The following is an 18,083-nucleotide window of genomic DNA, read 5'->3' as shown; positions in this document are numbered from 1 at the left end:
TGGGTGTCTGCAAGCCACACCTGGTGGGTGTCCCCAGTATGACATATGGGGCAACTGGCCCCGCTGGCTGATCAGTCAAATCGATTAAAGCGTGGGACAGCACTTCAGTCCACCCAGCCAAAGTGGTTTTACCTGTTTGCAAGTCAATCTGCCGCTTTAATATGCCCGTCTTCCTTCCTATCAACCTTGCTGTTTGTGAGCTGTCAACGGGATAGAGCCTCCGTTCAGTATCATGATTTTTGCCCAATCTCACACATCATGACCTTTGAAATGAGACCCCTGATCACTGTCTAATCAATGAGGGTATCTGTACGTGGTACTCAGCTCCTCTAATCCCCTAACGGTGGCAGCCTGGTTTATGCGGCAACAGGGGAAAGCTTGGCTTAGGCCAGATGCAGTGTCCACACAAACCAAGGCATTTTTAGAACTCTCGCTCAGAGGGACGGGTCCGGTATTATCAATCTGCCAATCTCTCATCAGTTGGGAACGCCAGTGGACGGCCCCAGACTCCATGGGCAGCTGCCTTGGGCTCTGTGTAGAACACACAGGACATTCTGTTCCTGCACTAACCGAGCCATTGCATTTCAAGGGCAACCTAGCATCTTTGGCAATAAACCATCCCACCTGGGTGCTACAGTAGCTGCTCTTCCTCTGCACCCAATCTGTTGTGTCTACTAAAGGGTCAGTTACTAGGTCATGCACCTGAGCTGGGGCATCAGCATCCTGATGCCAGGGGGTGTCAGTGCCTCATGAACTGGGGCGTGCAAGACAGTGAGGACTGGCTCAGCCTCTTGCAGGCGAATCCAAATGTCTTTTCACATATCCTGACCCCACAAGGGCTTATTCATGATCATCCACCTCTCAGCTTTCCATTGGCCAAGCCACAGGGGTTAAGCCCTTTAGAACAGCCCAACTGTCGGTGCAAAGGGTTAATAGCCAGGGCTCATGAGTGATCACTGGACTGCTCTGAGTTCAGCCCACTGCCTGCCGTGGTTTGTTCCTGGTTCCAGGCATCTGTATACCCAGCATCAGTGGGGATTTCCCCCACTCCCACTCTATAAGCTGCAGGGATCACAGTAGGAATCAGGATGGGGCATCCGGAAGATCTACATACTCTACAGGGCCTAGTAGCATCTGCATTTCTAAAGAGAGTGGGCTGGCGGACAGGGTGCTCCTTTGCTGCAAACGGGCATGTCACTAAGTCAAAGTGAGGGGTCTGAGTCTTGGCAGAGGTGGGTCAATGGAACATATTCTCAACCCACCCCTGGGCAGGAAGGGATGTTCTATCATGATGCTGTTGCTTTGTGAGAGGCTCTGCCTGGAGAAGCGCTGTGGTCACTGCTAGGAGCTGCTGCTCTCTGGGGTGTATCAGGTTTCTGCCCCCTTTCAGAGCTGGGAACGAAATCCTAAGGGTTCTCTCCCCTGTTTTCTCTGCCATAGTGCCCCACCCATAGCTTCCAGAGTACCAGACACATGAACTCAAATGGCAGCCCTGTTCGTGAGATGCCCAGAGCTGTCATCTCCTTCGTAAGTATTTCTGCCTTCTCAAAGGCAGCCTGCTGCTCTGATCCCCAGTCCCACATACGCCCTTTCTTTACCAAGTGGTATGGTAAAGGTAGGGAATAAAAGTCCTCCAAAACCTCATAGTCCCTACAGAGGCTTGCACTGCTCTCACCTTCTTAGGGGTTAGACAGACCTGCACCTTATCAATCAAAGCTTCTGGGACAATGCACATCTTACCTGCCCAAATGACTTCCCAAAACTTTGTGGCAGTGCTTGGGCCTTGAATTTTCTGTGGGTTCACTGCCCATCCTCTCCCTTGCAGATCTTACAGCAAAGTCTGCAGACAGTCCTGCAGCAGAAGCAACTGTTCATATGTTAGCATTATTGCATCAACGTAATGGGCACGTTGTACTGATGTGGGGAAAGAGAACAGGGACAGGTCACAAGCTACCATCCCATGACATATTGTAAGGCTGTGAAGGTAGTCCTGGGGAAGCATTCGAAACGTCTATTGTTGCTCCTCCCATGTGATAGCAAATTGATCTTAGTTATCAGAAACCTGTACCTCTCAGTCTTTTCCATGAATCTACTTGAAGATGAAAGGACTTTTGCAGGAACATTTTTGCAAAAGCATCAGAGTGAAATAGTAACTGTTTCACTTCATAAATCACAAAACATTTAAAAGTGGCCATGGTTAAAGATCTGAGAGTTGATTATAATGGAATTGACAAGGAAATTTGGTTACTTCTGTGACATCCTTTTAAAAATAATAACTAGAATTATGACCGATAACATTATACCAGGACATTATCAGAATTTTAGGAATTTCATACAATTTCTGGAACATTTATATTAATAACATATTTATAGAAATATAACTTAAGAAAGTTTAATATCACTTCTTATTTGACAATGCTTCCCATATAATTTAACATAGTAAGTAAATCTAATTAAATACCTCTCTTTTACAAGGAGAGAGAACATATCTTTTGAGATGTTCCAGGGGCCCTCTGGAAAAATCCCAAAGTTGCTCTGAGGTTAAAAAGACTTTATTTAGAATTTGATTCTTGGGAAACATACAAAATATCGAAAGGCTTAAAAACAATTTAAGTAGAATTACAGATCACTGTGAAATGATACTTATTCATTTAACCAAAGTAACAACTAAAGACTTCAAAGGCAAATACAGAAAATTATGTAGTTGTTTAAAAAAAACTCAAAACACTTAGCTCTTTAAGAAGAGACGATTCAGTTTTCTTAAGTAATCACAGACCAGAAAAACACAACATAAAGCACAGGAAGTTATTTTGATAAAACCCAGAATCTTTGTTTTCTAGGCAGATTTCTTAAAAGGTGGGGAAAAACCATTCAGTCTTAACAAGAACAGACCAATAGTCCAAGACAAAGTTATCCTAGCAGATTAAAGAAAGTTAAGTTTTAGTTTTATATAAATACACAATTGATAGTAAAGCTTATTTTCCTTCAAGCTAATTAAATAGAGCTCGTTTATCGCCTCACCCCAGCTGGAATGGCCATCATTCAAAAGTCTACAAATGATAAATGTCAGAGAGGGTGTGGAGAAAAGGAATCCAAAAAAAAAAAAAAAAAGACAAATGAACTTATTTACAAAACAGATACAGACTCACAGACATAGAAAACAAACTTATGGTTACCAGGGTGGGAAGGGGGTGGGAAGGGATAAATTGGGAGTTCGAGATTTGCAGATACTAACTAATATATATAAAATAGATAAACAACAAGTTAATACTATATAGCACAGGGAACCATATTCAATATCTCATAGTAACTTACGGTGAAGAAGAATATGAGAACGAATGTATGTATGTTCCTATGTGACTGAAGTATTGTGCTGTACACCAGAAACTGACACACTGTAAACTGACTGTACTTCAATAAAAAATATTAAAAAAATTAAATCACAATCAAGATAACATTTTATATGCTACAATTAAAATGACTGACCATAGCAAATGTTGTGAAGGATATAGAGCAACTGGAACTCTCATAAGTGATAGTGGGCACGTAAAATGGTGCAGCCACTTTGGAAAACAATTTGCCATTTTCTCAAAAAATTAAACATACACTTATCATACTATCAAGCAAGTCCACTCCTACCCATTTGCCCAAGAGAAATAAAACACATATCCACACAAAGACCTTTATGTGACAGTTCATAGCAGCATTACTCATAATAGCCAAAATTGGAAACATTCCAAATGTCCATCTACTGGTGAACGAGTAATATGGTATATTCATACAATGAAATATTACTTACTCAGCAACAAAAAGGAAAGAACTACTTATGTAACACCACAAATGAACCTCAAAAATACTTTTCTAGGTGAAAGAAGCCAGACTCAAGAGTATACATACACTTGACCCTTGAACAATGTGGGGGTTAGGGGGTTAGGGGCATCTGAGCATAACTTATAGTTAGCCCTCTGTATCCACAGTTCCTCATTCCCCTTGGTTCTGCACATCGGATTCAATCAACTGTGGATCATGTAGTACTGTAGTATTTACTATTGAAAAAACTCTATATAAATGGACATGCACAGTTCAACCATGTTTTCTTCAAGGATCAACTGTGTGTGTGTGTGTGTGTACGTGTATATGTATATGATGTAGTACGATTCCATTTACATGAAACTCATAGAAGAGGTAACTCTATTGCAACGGAAAGCAAACAGATCAGTGGGAGCCTGCGTCTGGGAACACCATGAAGACTACAAACGAGCATGCGGCAACTACTTGGGGTGATGGAAGTGTTCTACACTGATTCGTGATGATAGCTGCAGAAATTCATCAATCATCATTCAACTGTATGTACACATATAACAAGTGAATTGTATGGTATGTGAATTGTAACTTCAATAAAGCTTAACATTTTTCTTTGATTTTTCAAAGCGGTACTCTGGTCATACAAGTGAATGCTTTCATTCTAAAGAGATTCACACTGAAGTTTCATTCACACTGAAGGGTCACAATGTCTGCAACTTGACTCTCAAATAGTTAAAGAAAACAATCTAGAGATTGAGAGAGAAAAATAAGGCAACTGGGGCAAAAAGCCAAAAACTGGTGAGTGTGGATAAAGATTATATTGGATTTTTCTGTAGTATTCTTGTGATTTTTTTGTAGGTGTGAAGTAATTCTTTAGAAAGTTAAAGAAATTCATTGAAAATCATGTATCTGCGTGAATGCTTTAAAAATTTTTTTATTTTATTGAGTTAAAGTCAGTTTACAATGTTGTGTCAATTTCCGGTGCAGAGCACAATTTTTCAGTCATACATGAATGTACATATATGCATGAATGCTTTTTGTAACCTGCAATTTCTCTGTGAAATCAGGGAATTCAGGGCGTCATTCTGTGCTCAGTCTCTGCTTCGCCCCGTGTTACTGCTGGGACCTGAAGAGGGAGAGCAGGCAAAGGTAGATCTTAAAAAGCTGCTTTGATCAAACAGTGTACAAAACCTGCTACAATCCCCATATGGGGAACGGAACCTGGGTAGCGTAGGTGAAAAAAACAGCAAGCCTGTTTTGCTAGATCAGAGTCCACAGACTATATATGGTCTTTGAGGCAAACCCAGCCCGCCACTTGTTTTCCTATGGCCCGTGAGCTAAGAATGCTTTCCCATTTTTAAATGATTGGAAAAGATACCAAAAGAAGAGTTTTTGATATGTGACAATTTGGTGAAACTCAAACTTTAGTGCCCATAAATAAAGTCTGATTAGAATACAGCCAGGCCCATTTTTTTACAAACTGTCCCTGGCTGCTTTCCCACTACAACAGCAGAGTGGAGTAGCTGGGACAGAGACCATACGTGGCACATGAAGCCTAAAATAGTTACTACCTAGCCGTTCAAAGAAAAAGCTTGCTGACTCCTATACCAGACCACATAAAACAGTTTCTTTAGGTCAGTAGTTCTCAGCTGGGGACAATTTTGTCCCTCAGGGGCCATTTGGAGATATGATGGCTAACATCCTATAATGCACAGGTCAGCCCCTGCAACAAAGAATGATCCAGTCCCAGGTGTCAATAGTGCTGGTGTTAGAAACCCTGGTCCAAAAGACTTAGGGCCGGCTACCTTGGTTCACCCTGAGTAAGCTAAATATTTCACTTCTGCCCTTGACTCCACCTGTCTGTCCAGCCTCCACATCCCTACCCCACATGCTACCACAGCCTGCCTCCCTGCAAGACATGGTCCCAGTAGGCCCTGCATGCAGCCCTCCCAGTTCCCCATCAGCTTCCTGACCTCCCGTCCTTGGGGCCATGCTCTACAGTCCTCTGTGATCTCATCTAATTCCATACAGCACCGCCCTCCCATCTCTCCACTGGTCAGGCTGGTTCTGCCCACGCCCACCCACCCCTCCCCTAGCTACCTGGCTGGCCAGCCCCCCTGCTTCTCCATAATTCTCCAGGCCCAGCCCAGGAGGGTCTCAGTGGCACGTCCATTCCCAAGGCTGCGCTGGGCAGAAGCTGCACTTCACACCATACTCACTGACCCCCTCCCAAGTTTTGTCCTGGGGGGCCTTGTGTGCTTGGGGCAGAGCCATCTGAGTCCGGGTAGGGTATCTGGGGATCTGTCCACTTCTGTCACTGCCCTCCATCCAGAACACCGAGGCAGAAAGTTCATTGTGGGTTGGGTCCTTGGGAGAGAGGGTGCTGCACAGTGGCCTTGCTGTTAGGTCTGGCTTTGGGACTAGAGTCACCCACATGAATCCCACCTCAGATGCTTGGGACATGTAGAGACTTGGACACCTTATCCCTAGGCCTCTCCATGACTCGATGTCCCAATTTGTGACAAGGTCAGAGCAATCACAACCACTGTGTGGGATGGTTTTGAGGATGATAGACACCAGAAGTGATTTTCCCTAGAATATGGTAGTAAGAAGGGAGTCCAGAACGAGGCTGTGACTATCCCGAGGGGCTGGGAGGGTATCTAGGGAGAGAATGGGGCATCCTGCTTGGGGGAGATGGAGTTAGGCATGTGATTACAGAAATAATAGTAATGCTAATGATAGCTTCCACTCATGCAGCCTTTTCTGTTCCAAACACTGTGCTTCCAGGGTCTTTCCACCAACAAGCTTGTTTAATCCTCCCCAATGCCCTGTGAGGTAAGTATCTCCATTTTACAGGTCAAATGTTTTAGTCACTGGAGACATCTCCCAGCTTTAAGAACCTGAGAAGTTAAAGGTCTGAGAACACACCAACCTGAAATATTCCAGTGCACAGAGAGGCCACCCTCACCCGGGCGACCAGACAGCTGTTGTCCAGCCTCAGGTGCCTGGGCAAGGTCCAGCTTCCGCCACCTGGGGTGACAGCCACAGCTAAATCTTCAGAAGTCACAGCCCATAACCTCATGTCCCTGTCCACTCCAAAGTGACCGCCACTGGGTGACGTGGAATACACAGGTGGGGACTTCTCATGCCTTTCCTTTCACAGTCATAGTGCTTTGTGGCGAGTTATGTAGGATTCCTACCCTCAACCGAGTCTGTGTTACACCTTGGGGAGAAAGAAAAATCCAAGAGGGCGTGATGCTTCCTGATATGAAGCACTGAGAAGGACACAAGCATCACTTCCGTGACACTTCTGCCAGAGGTGCAGAATCTGGATCCACTCATGAGAGAACACCAGACACACCTCAACTGAGGGACGTTCTAAAAGCCCGTAACCTTCAAAAGCATCAAGGTCATGAAAATCAAGTGTGTTAAGTCAGCTCAGGCTACCATGACAAAGCACCACAGATTGGGCGGTGAAACAACAGAAATTAATTTCCCTCACAGGTCCCAAGGCCAGAAGCCTGAGATCAAGATGTCAGCAGGGTTGGTTTCATGCTGAAGCCTCTCTCTCTGGCTTGTAGACGGCCACCTTCTCCCTGGGCCTCCAAGGGGTCTTTCCTCTATGTGTGCACATGTCTGTGTCCAAATTTCATCTTCTCATAAGGATACCAGTTGTACTGAATTAGGGCCTGCCCATTTGACCTCATTTAATCTTAAAAATATTTTTTTACAGAGCTTCTCACTTTATTTTAAAAAATTATAAATTTCCTTTTCTTTTCTTTTTTTTTTTTTTAATTGATGTATAATATAGTCAGGTACAATGTGTCAGTTTCTGGTGTACAGCATCATGTCCCAGTCATGCATATACGTACATATTGACCTCATTTAATCCTAATTATTTCTTTAAAGGCATCATCTCCAAATAAGGTAGGTCACTTCTGAGGTACTGGGGGTTAGGACTTCAATGTGTGAATTTTGAAGGGATGCAATTCAGCCCATAACATCAAGGAAAGATTTGAAGAACCGTTCCAGATTAAAGGGATCCAAAGAGACATGACAACTAATTCAATGTGTGATCCTAGATTGGATGTGGGACCAGAATTGATGAAAACAAATGAGGTTATACTGTGGTATCAATGTCAAATTTCCTGATTTTAACAACTACTGCACTGTATTGGACTGAATGTTTGTGTCCTTCACCAATTTCATATGTTGAAGCTCCAGCCCCTCAGTATGGCTGTATTTAGAGATGGGGCCTCTGAGGAAGTAATTAAGGTTAAGCAAGGTCATAAGGGTGGGGCCCTGATCTGAGAGGATTAGTGTCCTTATAAGAAGAGACATGGGAGAGCACTTTTGCACTCTTGTTCTCTATGGGCATCCACCCGGAAAAGGGCATGTGGGGACACAATGAGAAGGCAGCCAACTGCAAGCCAGGATCATCTTAGCTGGCCCTCCATCATGCAAGCACAGCTCACACTGTCACATCTCATCCTTGTCCATGTCACTCCTCCCTCCCGGAATTTCTCCTGGTCTCTGAAGTTAGCCTACCAAGTCCTTCCCATTCTTTAAGAACCTGCTCAAAATAACATGGCCTGAACTCCACGACACTAGGCTCATCCCTGTCTGTCCTGTGCTGGTCATATCCTGCTTGAAATCATTGGTATTTTTTTTACCCTGTCTCCCCTGAGAGACCTGAGGACTGAGACCATGATGGATCTCCTTCTCAGAGACCTGGCCAATGGCTTGCCTATGATTCTTTTTAAAAAGATTTTTCCTTCCGGTTTTTTTGAGATATAATTGACCTACAGCACTATATACTTTTTTGGAGGTGGGCAATTAGGTTGTATGTATGTGTGTATTTGATGAAGGTACTGGGGATTGAGCCCAGGACCTCATGCTTGCTAGGCACATGCTCTACCACTGAGCTCTACCCTGCCCCTGCTGCCTATGATTCTTAAACAACTTGGAACAAGAACATCCAATGTCTACCACTCAATCACTAGGTGCAGACGCAGTGCCGTGGAAGTTACATACCTCCTGTCATTGAATACTCACAGCTCCCCTGTGAGGTTGGCAGGTGAAATCAGGAATGGCCACTGGGTCTGGGAAAGAGCTACAGAGCAGGATGGGGGAAGGAGCAAGGTCGGACCCAGGGGACCTACCTCCTTGATCTTAACCACCATCCTACCCACCATAGACTGATAACCTCTGCTGCAGTGACTCTGCCCAGAGCACAGGAAGGATCTGAACTGTGGGCAGAGGCTCTTCTGGGTCCCACTGGCCATGTTAACCACATTGGCACTAAGAATGGCGGGCTCTTTTAAGCTGAAGCTTCAGTGACTCTCACTTGGTGGAGCAGCCTTATGTAGGTAGGAATTTCCATTTGCCAACTGAGAACCAGACTGGCCCTGATGAATGAGAGCAGAACCGGGCAGGGATGCTGTCACTCTTGGCCTTGGCCCACATCAGGATGTCAGAGGCACGTCAGGGAGAACAGGCATCGGAAGAGTCCAACCCAGTGACAGGGGCCTCGGAGCTCACTGTTTGGGACACAGGTCTAGACAAAGTGGGAGACAGAACAGGTGCCATACAGATGAAGCGTTACTAGTTGTGTACTTTGAACAGTTCTAATGTATAGGTAAAAAAATCTTGCCCTTTCCACATGTCTCTGTATGACTGGGGTAGACGTTGTTGGGTCCCTTTATGCACCAGTGCACTGCCCCCCGCCACCTATGGTCAGAGTTAGCTGCTAAGCGTTCACACTGTCCTTCCTCCAGAGAATTGCCTTGGTCAACAGGAGTCACTTTGCATCAAATGTCCTCCCCTCACATCCCTCATTCCCAGGGGTGGGGGGAATCCAGAGTCAATTACTAACAGTGGGTACCCAAGGCCCAGCCCAACTGCCTGAAGTCAGATCAACTCTATGGCGTCTTCCATGCTCCCAAGCTCCCTGTGAGATCAGGCCAAGGCCACACTTCTACTGAAACCACATACTTGCTAGGCTTCTTCCTGTTTCCCTCACCCCTCCACACATTCCCTAAGAGCTCTCCCTCACCAAATCACCTGAACCCGAACTTCTATCTCAGGCCCTGCTGCTGGTGAACCAGCCAAAAGCAGTAAGCAAGCAACCATGGTATGCCTTTCACCTCTTCAAGGGTGTGTGTGTGTGTGTGTGTAGGTGTATGTATGCATATGTGTGAATAAAACAGGGCTCATGTTCATAGGTTTCTCGAAAGCTTGACTTCATGCCTACTTCCCTGCCACCTGTTCCCTCTGCTCCAGCCACGCAGCCCTGGAATCAGCAGATAAACTCTCACCCCAGGGCCTTTGCACCTGCTGTTTCCCCGCCTTGAAATGATTTCCCTCCAGGTATCTGCATGGCTCATTGCCTCACCTCCCTCAAGCGTTTGCTCAAACATCTCTTTCTGGTGAGACCTCACTATTTACAATGACACCCCCTCACATATCTACTCTCTTCTTCCCTGCGATATAGTTCTCCATAGTGATAACCACCATCTAATATACTATATATTCCTTTATGTTGTTTACTGTGTGTCTCTTTCTACTCCCTCCTGCCCCCAGTAGAAAATAAAGTCTGTGAGAGTGGGGGGTTTTGTCTGCTTTGTTTATGGCTGTCTCCCAGCACCTAGAATGCTCTCTGGCACATAACAAGCACTCAAGAAATAATTTTTGACTACACCAAGTTTCCTCTCACAAACCAAGGCCATCTCTCTCTGTGTATCCAGTACTGATGGCATGCCCTTGCTTTTGGCCTCTGTTAAGCCTATGCTACACTAGAAACATTTGGGGTATAAAAATTGTAAGTAAAATAAGTAACTTCTCCATACATTCGACCCAAGTAACCACTGCCCTTTAGAGCAAACAGAATAAAATGCGAAATATCTACTTGTAAAGAGGAGTTGATTTATTTTTGTTGTCTGTGAAGGAATTTGCCTCTTTTAATAAATCACACCCCAGGGCCTTCAGGGTGTCCTGAAATTGGGAAGAATTCCCTGGTGAGGTGGGGCAGTTGAACAAGTGGTCCTGACTCAGTCTCCTGAAAGTTACCTTCCCTCTGTGGCGCTCTCTATGCCACAACCGTGATGTTGAAAGCAGTTTTTGGAATGAAGGATGGACGAATCCAGTTCACTTTGTGATTGCCCCCATTCCCGCGGGCATGCACATCTCACAGGCAAACAGAACTCATAGGGCGGCCACTCCCAGGCCTGGCAGGAACTCTGTGAAAACTCTTTGGTTCACAGAGCAGAGTGGCTGGTGATGGGGCACACTGAGTTCACTGAGAACATTGTCATCCTGGACAATGAGGATATTTATAAAGTGTGAGTGTGTTCCTGTGAGCAGAGGGAAAGATGTAGAAGAGAGACACCAACTGCCCCAGGAGCCAGCTCCTGAGAGGCAGCAGGGAGGACAGAAACGACAGGACTGTGGCTCTTTTTCTCCAGGCACCTTGGTGCTAGTCCACCTCTGTTGACTGTGTTCATATCTCCTCTCTGCAGATGACCTTGAACCACTCTCCAGCTTGAAAGACTCAAGGGAATGTGAAATGCAGCATCACTGGAGCCTGAGCTCATTATCTTTGGTGCTATCACCTTCTCAAGCCCTGCCCGCCCACACTCTGCTTAGCCTTGAACTGCCCCTTCCCTTTCCCCACCTCGCCTGTCAATCAGTGGCCGGGCCCATTCACTCTGCCAGCACTCCTGCCCTCCACTCCATCCTCACACCTACAACTTCTGCTTCCATGCCCCTGTCTGCCCTCCACATGATGCAGCTCCAGACTCCCTCCCGGTCCTCCCACCTCCCATGAACCACTCCAGGTGTCTGAGGTGAAGCTTTGGTCCCATCCCTCAACTAGAGACCTTTAATGGCTCCACTAGATCTGCTGCACACAACCCAACCCAAACTCAGCCTAGTCACCAAAAGACTGTCCTATTCATCCTCATCTCCCAAGAAGTCCCTCAGAGCACCCCACACGTAGTTGGTGCTGCAGTGACCTTTGTGACGTTGGTCTGGATTAACACTCACCTACAACAGTAATCGGAAGGCGAAGGAGCCATCGTCTGCTGAGCACCCACTACATTCCAGACAATGAACTTGGTGCCTATGAGTTCTATTTCCTTTTGACACCTGTTTCAACATGTTTGCAGATGGAAAAGGGGAATGCAGAGAAAATTGTTATAGTAAAAGCTCCTGTGATGCAAGGCCATCAACTAACATTTCTCCCTATCTACGTGATCACAAGAAGCTCTGTTCAGATTCCAGTAGGTATTCTGTGAGAACTCTGCCATGTGTAGATGTATTTTGATGCATTTGTGGAAGGAGGTGAGCTCCATGTCCTTCTATTCTACCATCTTGATTGCCTCCCCCATAAGCACTGGTCAAAACGAAGATCATCAGGTGGTGACAGATTCCAAAGTGCACTTTGTTTTGAAGAACGATGAACTTGATCTCTACGGTCATCTATAATTCTCTAATTCTAAGGCATGACTGCATATGCCGGATAGATCCAATGTGAGATGTATTTTATGATTTTCTACGCCAAAACAATATCCAATCATTCTATTAACTAGAATATTCCATTGACCACAAAATCCCACTCCCTGATGCTCTTGAATACCAGCCACACATTGTGGATCTTCACTGTGACACTGGGGCATTCAGCTAAATATGGTTGCCGAAAGGAATGCACCAAGGAAAACAGACCCACCAGACTAAACACCCCAGATATATAGTTGGGACCCCCCGGAGGACTCCATCCTGGGCCTGGAGCCAACCCAGAAGCTGACTGAGCCTCACAAATATTGCAATCCACCTTTGAACAACTCAGCTCCTGCTGGGTTGAAGTGATCTGCCCCTACTTTGGTTGCCTGCCAGAGAATAGAGTGAATCCTTTATGGAGGAAGACATTGACTTCCAAAGCCTCCAAAATGTCTTGTATATAATTTCCAGCATTCAACTACAAATTTCCGTGCATATCAAGAAACTTAGCCAAGGGAAAAAACACATTAGGTACCAACCCTCAATGGACTGTGACTTTGGACTTCCTAGGCACTGACTCTAAAATACCAAGAAATTAATACATGCAAGTTAAGATATGGTAAAACGAAGACTGTCACCAGACAATGGGAATTGATGGAAAAAAGAATCCCACAGAAAGTATGTAGCTAACAATGACTGTACGTGAAAATAAGAAATCAATAGAGGGTTGTAGTAGCAGACTGAAACAGGTGAAGCAGGGATTAGTGAGCCAGAAGACAACAGAAAATATCATGACTGCATTGCAGAGAGCTAAAAGAATGGAAAACAAAGAAGAGAAAGAAACTCAAGGCACATGGGGAAAAAGTCTAAAAGATGGAGTCACAGAAAGGGAGGAGTTTGCAAGTGTTGGTGAGGGTTTAGAGCAGCCAGAACTCTTCTGCTCTGCTAGAGGGGATATAAAGTGGTACAGCCACTTTGGAAAATAGTTGCTTCAAAAGCTAACACTACACCTACCATATGGTTGGTCCAGGCATTCAACTTCCATGTATATACCAGAGAGAAATGCATACATGTGTGCACTAAATAACATGTACTAGAATGTCCAGAAGAGCTTATTGATAACAGCCAAAAACTGTTTTTAAAAAATGTTGAGCACAAAGGATCTGTGCTACATCTACAGAACAGAATACCAGAAAGTCATGACAAAGAGTGAACTACAAGTAGCTGCAACAATGTGGGTGAATCTCATAAAGATAATGATGGCTGGAAGGTGGATTTAAAGGAACACATACCATATGATCCCATTTAGATAAAGTTCAGACACAGATAAAACTAATCTAGGTTGAGCGAAGTCAGGATGCTGATTACTTCGGGGATGGGGGCAGGGAGGTAGTTACTGGGAGGAGCTGGTAAGAAAGGGAGCTGGCCGGACACTCACAGCTGGGACTTGGTGTTCCCCTGTTGAACGGGAACAATTTCACAGAAGAGAAACATCAAACAACATCACTGTGTGTCTGTGATGGATCAAGACAAAATCCGTAATCATGTCTGACTACCAATGAAAACATGAACATTGTCCAAACCACAAAAATCATCAAATAACCCCCCTTTCCTAGCTAACATGACTGTTGATTCTTTACAAATTATAGTTTTAGTCTCTCTTCTTCCTCCCACCATAGAGATTCCACATACCCTTGGTTCCTGACAGCATCCATTCGAGAGCAAAGACCTGTTTCTTTCATGCTCCCCCAAATCACCCCAAAGAGGATGCACATCTTGTAAGTCTTTTTTCTAACACCCCCTCATACGGAGACACCACATAGTGTGCGTTCCCCCTCACTGCCATGAGTAATAAATTCAACTTGTTCAACCACAGATGTGTCCCTGGTGGTCTTTGGCGGGAGGGCTTTGGCACTGGTAATCTTCTATTCCTTGAAATGAACGGTGGTTACGTGTATGTTTCACTTTGTGAAATTTATCATGCTTGTGATTGGTGCTCAACATACATACATATGTATATGCTGCAGAAACAACAGTACAACAGATGCTCATAGCAAGTTACCCACTGTATTAAATAAAAGCTTCCCAATTAAAAAGAAATAATACAGCAAATACCGTACCATTAAGTATGCACATAACAAACCTTTTTTGAATTCCTGTTATGTCCCTGGGGTTTTTCTGGGTGTTTGGGGGCACAGAAATGCAGAACACATATTTCCAGTTCTTAAGGGGCTTAAAGCCAGGTAGCATACACATCTAAATGCTGCAAAGCTGTGGAAGGGTGGTCAGTTTTGAAAGGTGCATTGTATGCCTTGGGCTGACCTGAAAAGGCATTTCCAGGTGGACACATCAGGAGGGACAGGGCCCAGGAGCCAGATAAATGTGGCAGGTAACTGCAAACACCAGGGAAAGGGAGGTGACAAGGGTGGAGGGTGTGAGTAAGCTAACGGGTCACAGACTGGGGCCAAGGCAGAACGGGGAGCAAGGACGAGTCTGTCTGCCCCCATGTTTGTCAGAGCTGTTGGCATTTTGGGTGGGACTGTTCGGTGTCGGGCACATCTATCTCACACCTTGTAGGATGTTTCATCTCCCTGCCTACCCCTGATCAATTTCAGTCCTGCCCAGTCTTGTGACAGCTGACAATGTCTGTTCACACTGCAAAGCAGTACAGGTACACACGAAGAGCTGCAAAAGGGAATGTGTAACTTCTTGATCTCAGGGATGGTTACCAGGCTATGCTCACTTTCTAAAATTCATTGAGCCGTACCCTTAAAATGTACACTTACCTGGATAAATGTTACATTTTGATTTAAAAGTTTATAGAAAAAACTGGTGGGATGCAGCTTGAAGGAATATATATGGAGGGAAATTTATTATCTTAAGTATATTGGGAACAAACACTAAAAACTTCTTAGCTAAGCATCCTCCTCAAGAAGCTATGTAAAGAAACAACAAGGACGTACTGTCGAGCACAGGGAACTATATTCAATAGCTTGTAATAACCTATAATGGAAAAGAATCTGAAAAAGTATATATGTATAACTAAATCACTATACTGTACACCAGAAACTAACACAGCACTGTAAATCGACTATACTTCAATTAAAAAAGCTATCAACACACTGTAATTGATTGTACTTCAATAAAAAAGATGTTTAAAAAAAGATATATAAAGAACAAAATGATTTCAAATAATAGGAAAGAGATGAATAAGAGTAAAACATATTTTCCAAAAATATATATTTGACACATGAAACCAAAACACCAGTAAAAGAGAAAAGGTCTAGAGACCACTCAAATTTGATTAAGGTAAAACTAAAACAAACAGAATCAGGAATGAGAAAGGGAACATAATATAACCAGAAGAGATTTTTAAAGGATGAGAACAGAATGTGAATCTTCAAATTTAAATGTGGTGGCCTGATCACAAGCATTTAAGTCAGGTTTTCCCTAAGACACAAAAATAACAATCATAAACAAATGGTCTTTTTGATGTATAAACTCGCCGTGTGGACAAAGGGAACAGGAGATGAGATGCGTGAGAGCACAAATTTCTGGAAAGCAGCCAAAGGAGTGGGCAGAGAATCAGCTGAGGAGACCAGTGGAGATTCAGCCCTTGTCCCAGCAGAATCCCTCAGGGGCACATAAGATAATAATTAGTATAAATATTAAGTATTCCCAGGTCTGGATTATGGGGCCCCAGTGTGGATCTGAGGTGCCTCAGGATGATCTGGTGCTTTCAATAGAAATCTGAGGTCAAAGGATTGGTTTAGATGCCTAGAGAACATTATTAATAGTGTTTTAGAGGTTTTAGCTAAAGGAGTAAGTCAAGAAAATAAAGTAACTTACATAAGTTTGCGGGGAGTCTGGTGCTGCTCTGTGCCTCCCAGACAACTGAATGGGAATAAATCACTATTAATATTGTCACAGAAGGTTTAGGTATGGGAAATATGAAAATGGAATAATTGACAGAATGTTTGGGGGAGTACTCAATGCCCCCATTTTCTGGGTCCAGGAGAGGTCAGAAAATGAAATAACCCATATAAATGTTGGGAATCCACACACTGCTATGTGGTTGGTCTGGGTCAGGGCTGGGAGGGGCCTCTGTACTCTGGTCTTACCTATTATGGCAGTACCATCACATGTGGCTGACTCTGTAATTCAGGTGGGTCTTTTTCTTATGCCGTCCCCAAGCCAGGCCACCCTTTTCACAGCTGCAGCAGGAACTTCCGCAGCATCAAGATGAGTTCATCGCTGGAGGAACACTCCCACCATCCCAGGGGTACTTAGAAGGCAGACGACACACAAGCAAGAGGCTGTGGACACGGGAGAGGGCAGAGATCAGCAGAAAGGCCCAGCACCTTAAAGTGTTTTATGCCCCGCCCTGCTTGGAAAGATAAAATAAGAATGATGGTAATATTCACCTGGCGCCTTATTAGGAAGAGAAAATGAGCTGAAGAAAGTAAAGCACAGTGCCGGCACATAAGGGCGGGATGCTAGCGGCTATTATTTGTTAGCACATGTCTATCTCTCCCTCACCAGGATGCCCTTTTCTCACCCCAGAAAACCCATCACTCCCCTTTAGTATGCTCACAGCTGAGCTCGGAACACTCTGCACCAGTCACCAGGTAGCTACCATCTTCACCACCATGTCGTAAACTAAGAAACTGAGGCACGGAGCGATAAGGAAAAGGTGCCCAAGTTTACACGGACCACAAACGTACGGTGTGTACAAAGCCTGAACGCCTCCGCCGCCGCCAGCAAGCACCTGAGCACAGCCCTCGCACCGAAAGACTCGCCCACAAGGAAACCAAAACTCTGGCTGTGCTCTGGACCCGCCCTTCCCAACTATAGTGGGCCGGAAGGAGCCGTGGTGGGCGGGGCGTGGGGGGGGGTCCCTCTAAGAGCGCCCCGCCCACAAGGACCGCCCCACAGTCCCGCCCTCCACGTAGACTGCCCCTCACGCCCCGCCCAACACGTAGAGCACCCAAACACACCCCGCCCACCACGTAAACCGCCCCCTCATGCCAGCCCATCACGTAAACCGCGCCGCCCGCGCCGCCCGCGCGTAACTCACTCAGCTTTTGCTTGAGCAAATATACCCGGTTCCTTTTAGTCCGACCCGAGCAGGAAACCTAAGTTTAGCCTTCTTAGTCCCAAGAATGGACTCGCCCCTGAGACTCCCGCCGCTCCAGCATACCTGAGCACCGCTCTCCAGGGATGGAGCGAGCCTGAGTGGAACCGGACTGAACAATGGGGAGATGGGAACGGCAGTGTTTTACAGAATTAGACGGGATTGTGGAGAACTCTAGCAGGCGAGTAGGGATAGGAGAAAAGAAACGGACCAATGGGGACTGTGAGGGCTGTGTACGGAGCCTATGGGGAGCCTGCCTTGCAGGGGGCGGGCTCAGTGGATTGCGAATGAGGGTGGAGAGGCGGGAGACGCAGGTGAAATCCGAGGCAGGAGTGAAGCGTAGAGTGTGTGTAGGATGTGGATGCAGCCCTAAGTATGTAATGGCAAGGGCAGCTCAGCAGTTGGAAATCTCCAGCAATAGATGGGAATAGCAAAGTGGATCTGGGGTCATCATTGATAAGAAAATAGTAGTAACTGAAAAAGTGTGTCTTTATGGCATTTTACAGCTGCTGTATGACTTTGGGAGAAACAGTATTTCCTGTTGACTTGCAAACGTCTTTAGCTATGCCTGTCACGCAGCCTAATTAACTGCAGGGCTACATTTTTCTTTCTCACTCTGAGCTGATTTTCACTCTTTCTATTCCAGAGA

The 18,083-nt window shown here is 45.2% G+C and overlaps 1 long non-coding RNA gene across 3 annotated transcripts; it reads right to left on the bottom strand.

Annotated features, from left to right (window-relative positions):
• Positions 1-2,536: 2,536 nt before the first annotated feature.
• LOC123612163 (uncharacterized) lies at positions 2,537-17,492 on the bottom strand. 3 transcript variants are annotated; one of them, XR_012504787.1, is made up of 6 exons: positions 17,025-17,492; positions 16,422-16,616; positions 16,150-16,194; positions 11,848-11,949; positions 9,152-9,361; positions 2,537-4,930 (listed from the first exon to the last, which is right to left on the bottom strand). It is a non-coding gene; the product is annotated as an uncharacterized LOC123612163 (long non-coding RNA). The 3 variants fall into 3 exon arrangements; XR_012504786.1 differs by having other exon boundaries at positions 2,537-9,361; positions 16,725-17,492; XR_006719375.2 differs by having other exon boundaries at positions 2,537-9,361.
• Between the last annotated feature and the right edge of the window lie 591 nt (positions 17,493-18,083).

This window comes from Camelus bactrianus, chromosome X (assembly GCF_048773025.1).
Source record: "Camelus bactrianus isolate YW-2024 breed Bactrian camel chromosome X, ASM4877302v1, whole genome shotgun sequence".
NCBI classification, from domain to species: domain Eukaryota; kingdom Metazoa; phylum Chordata; class Mammalia; order Artiodactyla; family Camelidae; genus Camelus; species Camelus bactrianus.
This window is presented reverse-complemented; position numbering and strand designations above follow the sequence as displayed.